The sequence below is a fragment of the Pteropus alecto genome, unplaced genomic scaffold, assembly GCF_000325575.1.
Source record: "Pteropus alecto unplaced genomic scaffold, ASM32557v1 scaffold11, whole genome shotgun sequence".
NCBI classification, from domain to species: domain Eukaryota; kingdom Metazoa; phylum Chordata; class Mammalia; order Chiroptera; family Pteropodidae; genus Pteropus; species Pteropus alecto.
In genome coordinates this window covers 15341354-15349720 of record NW_006431956.1, presented here as the reverse complement: position 1 = coordinate 15349720, position 8367 = coordinate 15341354, and positions in this window count along the sequence as shown.

Below are 8367 nucleotides of genomic sequence, written 5' to 3'. Positions count from 1 at the left end.
ATACAAATGTCTAACTACTGTGCTGTACACCTGAAACTAATATAATATTGAATGTCAACTATAATTGAAAATTTTTTTTTCGCTTTTACAACAAATCTCTTTCCTAATTGAGGTATAATTTACATACAGAGAAATGCACAGATTCTACATGTATAACTTAATGAGGTTTTCTTCCCCTTGATGGTGTTTGTTTTGATGAAGTCTAATGTCTCAGTTTTTCCTCTTATAAGTCATTTTTTGTGTCTTATCTAAAAATCTCCATCTGGTGTTATATTCTGTGATCTGAGGTCAAAGTATAAAAGAATTGATTGCTAGAAATTTTAACTTCTAATTAGAACCATGTCAAATTTTTTTCTCCACTTTTTAATTGTAATTGATCTCAAAAAAGGAATAAGAAAAACACCATACTGTTTTCCTCTCCTGGAGCCATGCTTGCAGTCAGGCAATGAGATGGTATTTGGTAAAATCACCGTTTTTGTCAACAGTTCTTTTATTTCGGTTCCCATCCTTATTTCAATTGATTCTGTTATTTTTATTAATATTTTGAAAGAAATCATACTTAATTTTTTTTCCAGAATATCTTTTATGACGATATGGTTCTTTTTCATTTGACTCTTGTGAAACTAATTCCAACGAACTTCCAAGTGCAGGCAGGGTCACAGAGTCTGTGTCCCCTGGTCCCCTTCTGCTTCTGTCTGTGGAACCTCATGTGGGTAAATGATGAAAAAAATGGGATAATATAGGTTCCCCATAATGTGCTACTTTTAATCTAAGCAGAACTTTTTCAATATTTGTTACTGAAATATTTCAATTAAAATAATTTAATTTACTTTGGAAACTAAAGGAAAGTCACTAGATAGAAGTAATATAGGGCTTATATCAGAGTGATATACTATTACTTACATTTAAACATGTGGTTACTATAATGATTAGTTGAGACAATGTACATAAAGCAATTCAGAAGTACCCAAATAGCTGCTAAACAACCTTCCCCCACCCCAAGCAATTAAGTCTTTTCCAGAAGGAAGACCCATTTATTTACAATACAATTTTTTCTACTTTTTTTTTTAAAACACATCCTCTTTCCTCCAATTTTTCACTTTCTCTTGAGAATCTCTGGTTGTACTTACTCAGGGATCATAATGATCTGGAGAATTGAGCTCACAGGGACCTGCCAAGGGAGCGGAGTTGGACGGGCACAGACGCCACAAAGCATGATAGACAGTTTCCAATGCTGTATCTTAACATTTGTGTGTGTGTGTGTGTGTGTGTGTGTCTGTGAGACATGGTGTTTTTTAACTCAGGCAATGTACTGCTTGAAGCTCATACCTTGATTTTCCATTCCAGCTGCTGCAAATGCTGTTTCAGGAAGTATATGATACATGGATGAAGAGAGAAATAAATATCACAGGGCTAAATTATCAAGACTATTACAAAGAATGTAAATAACAAATGTATAATACAAATAAGCAGTATTTTGGTATAAATTTGCAATACAAATAAGCAGTATTTTGGTATAAATTTGCATTTGCACGAAGAGATTATTTAGTAACGAATATGATTAAACTACATTGGAGACATGTCAGAATTATATGAGTTATATGAGAACTGACATGTACGATGTCAGTTCACATGAAACCTTATGTGAATAAGGTTTAAGGGAATAAGCCATCTAAAGGCCATGTCCCGGTCTGAAGCTATCGAAAGCTTTTCACCAGCTCATGAGAAAAGAGAGTGTAGGTTCTGCTTTCTCTCCCTGTCGATGCCTGGGCCAAGTAAATGTTCCTCCTGTACGCCTTCCAAGGGGTCACCTCTGTTATCATTCATTTCTTTACTGCCCTTGCTTACTGTTTAGCTCATTTGCCTAGATTCTGAGGCCATTTTTCTCATTATGTGGGTGATGGTGGTAGATACCAGTTCAGTGGTTATGTAGCAATGCTTTTTGCTTCTGTCTGGCAGAGTCATCTCTAAAATCTTTCACACAGTTTTACAGTCTCTTAGAGCCATTCATCTCTTATTTTCCACTTCTTTTTCAGGAAAAGCAGGTAAAAGTCGAGGGAGAGAAACACAAAAGTTTACAGAAACCAATATGAGGACACCTCTGGTCTTTTTATGGTATATTCATGACCTCATGACTTTTTAACATATTCTTGAAATTCTTACACATGTCAATTACAATTTTAATCAACATAAGTGTGCACGGACTCAGATGCAAAACAAAAACATCAGAATGAATTAAATTCTTCACAGTACATGAATCAAAATTAAGTATTTAGCCAAATGATTGTTGGGTTTTGCAGTACTAATAAATAACACCTGTCTCTTCTTCTCTTGAATTCTGAACACACTGAAGGATAAGAGTAGGAATCTGCCAATGGAGACAAGAAGAACAATTTTGTGATTGGTAAGTCTGAACTGGATAATTAGACTTGATTTGGGGCAAGATCAACTTCCTAATATTTTCCACAGGAATGAACTCACCTGGTACCAGGCTGAACAGCTGCTGGTGGTTTTCAGTCTGGCTACACATTCAGATCACCTGGGGATCTTTTCAAAAACACCAGATACTCAGACCCCTTACCCTCAGACCAATTGAATCATGGGGGAAGAGTTTGAGTATCAGTATTTTTGAAAAGCTCCCCCAAAGATCCTCAGTGAATATTGAGACCTCTGGAGGGTTGAGGAACATTGAGCTTGTTAATTAAAAGGGTAGAGTGGGAAGGAGGGAGCAGAACACAGCCCACCTCAGGGCAGACAAGCCTGACAGTGGGAAAGGGGATGTGACAGTGACATCCTCTCAATAGAGAAATGAATGAAGAAATGAATCTGGCTCGATGCCTTTTGTTAATTTTGGAAAAATCCCAGCTCTTTTCTCATCGAAAGTTGCTTTTGTCCTCCTTCCACTCTTTCTGGGACTTTAATTACAGGTTGAAAGTTTTTACTGTTACACATGTCTCTTATGTTCTTTTCTGTTTTTAATTTTTAATTTTTTCCTTCCTGTGCTTTAATCCTCTGACTCATCTTCTAGTTCACCCTTTTGAGCTATGTAATCTGTTAAATCCAATTAATTTTGTTCAGAATTTCGGTTCTAGCATTTCCATTTGATTCTTTTAAAAAATAGTTTCCAGTTCTCTACTGAGATTTTCCATCTTGTCTAATTTCTTGAAGATATTAATCTTAGCTATTTTTCCAGCTTTATGTGATATAATTGACACATAACATCATGTAAGTTTAAGGCATACAGTGTGATGATTTGATACATATATGTATCACAAAATGGTTACTACAGTAAGGTTAGTTAACACATCCTTGACCTCACATAAGTACTATTTTGTTGTCGTTATGCTGAGAAAATTAAAGCTCTACATTCATAGAATTTTCAAGTATACAATACAGTATTGTTAACTGTAGTCACCATGCTGTACATCAGATTCCCCAGAACTTATTCATCTTAGAATTGAAAGTTTCTGCCCTTTGACTGACATCTCCCCGTTTCCCCCACTCCTCCATCCTTGGCAACCACCATCCTACTCTGATTCTATGAGTTTGGCTGTTATAGATTCCACGTATAAGTGAAATCATGCAGCATTTGTTTTTTTCTGTCTTAACTTATTTCACTTAGCATAATGCCTTCAAGATTCATCCATATTGTCCCAAAGGGCAGGATTTCTTTATCATGAATGAATAGTATTCCATTATATATAATAATATTCCATTGTATATAATTCCAACATATATACATTTTCTTTATCCATTCATCCATCAGTGGACACTTAGTTTGTTTCCATGTCTTGGCTATTGTGAATAATGCTACAGTGAACATGGGAGTGTAGATATCTCCTCAACATAGTGATTTCATTTCCTTCAAATATATACCCAGAATTGGAATTGCTATATCATAGGGTAGTTCTAGTTTTAATTTTTTGAGGAATCTCCATATTGTTTTCCGTACTGGCTGCAGCAATTTACATTCCCACCAACAGTGCAAAAGTTTCCCTTTTCTCCACATTCCTCACCAGCACTTGTTATCTCTTGCCTTTTTCATAATAGCCATTTTAACAGGTGTGAAGTGATATCTCATTGTGGTTTTGATTTGTATTTCCCTGGTGATTAGTGATACTGACTTTTTCATGTACTTGTTGGCCCCTTGTATGTCTTCTTTGGAAAAAAATCTCTACTCAAGTTTTCTGCTCAGTATTAAACTGAATTGTTTGTTATTTTGCTATTTGTGTAAGTTCGTTATATATTTTGATATTAACCGCTTATCACATATGTGGTTTGAAAATGTTTTCTCTGATTTCTTAAATTGCCTTTTCATTTTGTTGATGGTTTCTTTTGCTGTGCAGAAGCCTTTGAGTGTGATGTAGTCTCATTTGTTGATTTTTGCTTTTGTTGCTTGTGCTTTTTTTTTGGTGTCCATATCCAAAAATTTATTGCCAAGAGCAATGTCAAGGACTTTTTCCCCTATGTTTTCTACTAGGAGTTTCATGGTTTAAGCTCTTACATTTAAGTGCTTAATGCAGTTATTTTTGCGAGCGGTATGAGGTAGAGGTCCAATTTCATTCTTTTGCATGTGAATGTCTGGTTTTCCTAACACTGTTTATTGAAGACACTATTCTTTCCTCATTGAGTATTCTTGGCTACCATGTCAAATATTAGTTTCTCATATATGTGTGGGCTTATTTCTGGGGTTTCTATTCTGTTCCTTGATCTACGTGTCTGCTTATGCTAGTATCATACTGTTTTGAATACCACAGCTTCATAATATAGTTGAAATCAGGAATATTAACCTGTAAGTTTCTTTTTCTTGGAGTGTCCCTATCTGGCTTTGGTATGAAGGTAATTTTGGCCTCATAAAATGAGTTTGGGAGTGTTGCCTCGCTTTCAATTTTTTGTAGAGCTTGAGAAGAATTGATATCAATTCTTTTATAATTATTTGGTGTAATTCACTCATGAACCTATCTGACTGTGGGCTTTTCGTTTTGGGGAGATTTTTAGTTACTGATTTACTCTCCCTCCTTATTATTGGTCTGTTCAGATTTTCTACTTCTTCATGATTCAGTCTTGGTAGATTGTATGTTCCCAGGAATTTTCCATTTTTTTCTAGGTTGTCCAATTCGTGGGCATATAATTGTTCATCATAGTGTCTTATGACCCTTTGTATTTCTGTGGTATAAGTTGCAATGTCTCCATATTCACTTAAGATGTTAATTATTTGAGTCCTCTCTCTTTTTTTTTTATAAGTCTAGCTAAAGGTTTATCAATTTTGTTTATCTTTTTTAAATAAACAAGTCTAGTTTCATTGATCTTTTTATTGTTTTTCTATTCTCTATTTCTGTTCTGATTTTTGTTATCTCCTACCTTCTGCTAACTTTGAACTTAGTTTATCTGGTTTTTCTAATTCTTTGAGGTATAAAGTTAGATTGTTTATTTGAGATCTTTCTTTTTCTTAATGTAGACATTTATTGCTATAAATTTCCCTCTTAGAACTGCTTTTGCTGTATTCCATAAGTTTTGGTGCATTATGTTTCTGTTTTCATTGTCTCAGTAAATATTTTGGTTTCCCTTTTGCTTTCTTTTTTTATGCATTGGCTGTTTAGGAGCATGTTGCTTAATTTCCACATATTTGTGAATTTCCCAGTTTTCATCTGTTATTGATTTCCAGTTCCATACCACTATGGTCAGAAAAGATACTTGGTATAATTACAATCTCTTTGGTAAGAGAAGACTTTCACTTGGAGATGGGCGGGGGGTGGGGTGGTGGAGTTTTCTGTGACCTTAAGTTTAGTGGTATGGGTTACCAAGTGCAGGGATGTGTGGTGACACTGGGCTAGGGGGGTGTGGTGGCCTGTTGGATCAGGCTGTTAGGTTCCACTGCACTGAAAACAGTGTAGTGCTTGCTGAGCACTGCGGGGGGAGCAGGAGGAGACCCACAAAGACTGCAAAGGTTGTTGGGGTCCTCAGCAGTGCCTCCAGATCCAGTGGCTAGGGACCAGAGCAAGCAGAAGTAGCGCTGGACCTGGTAGTGTGAAGGCACTGGGCTGCAGGAGCCAATTGCAGGTGTCTATGGGGTGAAATTTAGTGAAATCTGCAAGGAGTTTGAACTAGCTGTGTTGGCTCTTGGTTTCTTCAGTGATGAAAGCTGCTAGGTTTATCCCAGTGCAGGCCACTGGGAAACCGTGATCACTCCTGTTGTGTGGCTGCTTTTGGTAAACCTTGCTTTTCTTCTTGTTCCTAGCTGGCCTCTGGGTGGAGTGAAACTGAAGTGGGACCTTTGTGCAGTGCCCTGAAAGGCCGGGGAAGGTGGTCATCCCCCTGTTCCTCTCCCTGTGAGGGAAACTTTTCTAACTGGGGAATTTCCTCTTGGCACTCAGCAATGCCAGCTTGGGAGATGGGATGATGTAAGCAAATGAAGTTGTCTTCTTTCCCTTTTTGTGTGGCCGTTCTCGAGATTTTTGTTTCATTATGTTACTAAAGTTTCTCATGTGGACTTCAGAGCTTTCTCAGAGCTCTTTTGTTCATGGATAGCTGTATAATTGTTGACTGTTGTTAGGGGACAGAGGCTAGGGTCCCTTACTCTGCCATATTGGTTACATCACTCTCCCTGATAGATGTTGACATATATGTAATATATACTGTCATGTGCCACTTAACTACAGAAATATGTTCTGAGAAATGCATAGTTAGGTGATTTCATTATTGTGTGAAATCATAGAATGTGCTTACACAAACCTAGATGGTATATAGCCTACTATACTACCCAGGGCATATGGTACAGCCTACTGCTCCTAGGCTACAAGCCTGTACAGCATATTACTGTACAAAACGACACAAAATTAAATCAAGCACAAGAGAAAACGATGCAATCAAGAGATATGGTAAACTCATAATGTACGAGGCTGCTGCTGGTGTAACACAGCATAAATTTTTTTTAGTAAATAAAAAGAGTACACTCTAAAATAATGATAAAAGGTATAGTATAGTAAATACATAAATCAGTAATATAGTTATTATCATCATCAAGTAGTATGTACTGTACATAATTGTATGTGCTATACTTTTATATAACTGGTGCGGCAGGTTGGTTTACACCAGCATCACCATACGCATGTGAGTAATGCATTGCACTACAATGTTACAATGGCTGCGATGTCACTAGGTGATAGGAATTTTCAGCTTCATTAATATCTTATGGGACCACCATTGTATGTATGGTCTGTCATTGACCGAAACGTCAGTATTCAGTACATGACTGTACACACACACATTATAATATGGAAACAACAACAACAAGCACCCATAAAGCTGGATCCCTTTCTCATACTATATTCAGAAATAGTAAAGATTTCGTATTAGAAAACAATCAACAAGTAGAATAAAATTTTGGAGAGCAAATTTTGGAATAGGGAAATCCTCCAAACAGACTAAGAAACCGAGTAATCAGAGAGACAGATATGTCTTTCTACATATATATATATGAATTCATGGCAAAAATAATTATACACTTAATAAAAAGGCAGACTGGAAAATCTATTTCCAATGGATATGACAGACAAACTGTTAATTTCCTTAATAATAGTTTCTCTGAATAAGAAATAGAAAACATAAAAAGAAAGAAAGGGCAAAAGTGATTCATAGAAAGTAAAATTTGAAGGACCAGAAAATGTATGAAAAGATGCTCAAACTTGCCAGAAGTCACGTTGGTGAAAGTTAGACAAGGAGTTAACTTTGGTCTGAGGGAAGCGTTTGTACCATTTAAGTACATGCCATGCTTTTTGTATCTTATCAAAATGGAAGCTTTAAGGATGGAGATTTGTTATCTCAAATGTTATTACATAATTTCTTTGAACATCTCAGTGCTGGCTAAGTGCTTTCATAAAACGATTTGTAGAAAACTTATGTTTTCTACAGCTCCTCACGTAGACTTTTTATTGTTTAAAAACCTGTGTGGGATAATGAGATTTTTATTAGGAAAATACTTAGCAAGTTGCCATATTATTTTTTCTCCTCCCCTAAAAGACTCATTTAAAACTATAAAGTTAATTTAGCTGTTAGGACCACTTAGTTACTGATTTTTCTGTAGAATTGGTTAGTAAGTGAACAGCTATATTCTATCTCTAGGCGTTAGATAAAATCTCTCACTCTCCTTTCTGAGATTGTGTGATTTCTTTGAGCCAGAACTTTCTGAATGATAGCAGTCAAATGTCCAGCCATGTAGTTATACAAAAAAATTTTGTGAATTTTGTGACTGTGAGTAGAAAAAGGGAGGGAATGGTAATATATTATGGTTATCATGTTAAATTAGTCTTCCTAATTTATTTCCCAAACTCTCTTTAAATTTTTTTTTTTTGGCATTTTCTATCTGTG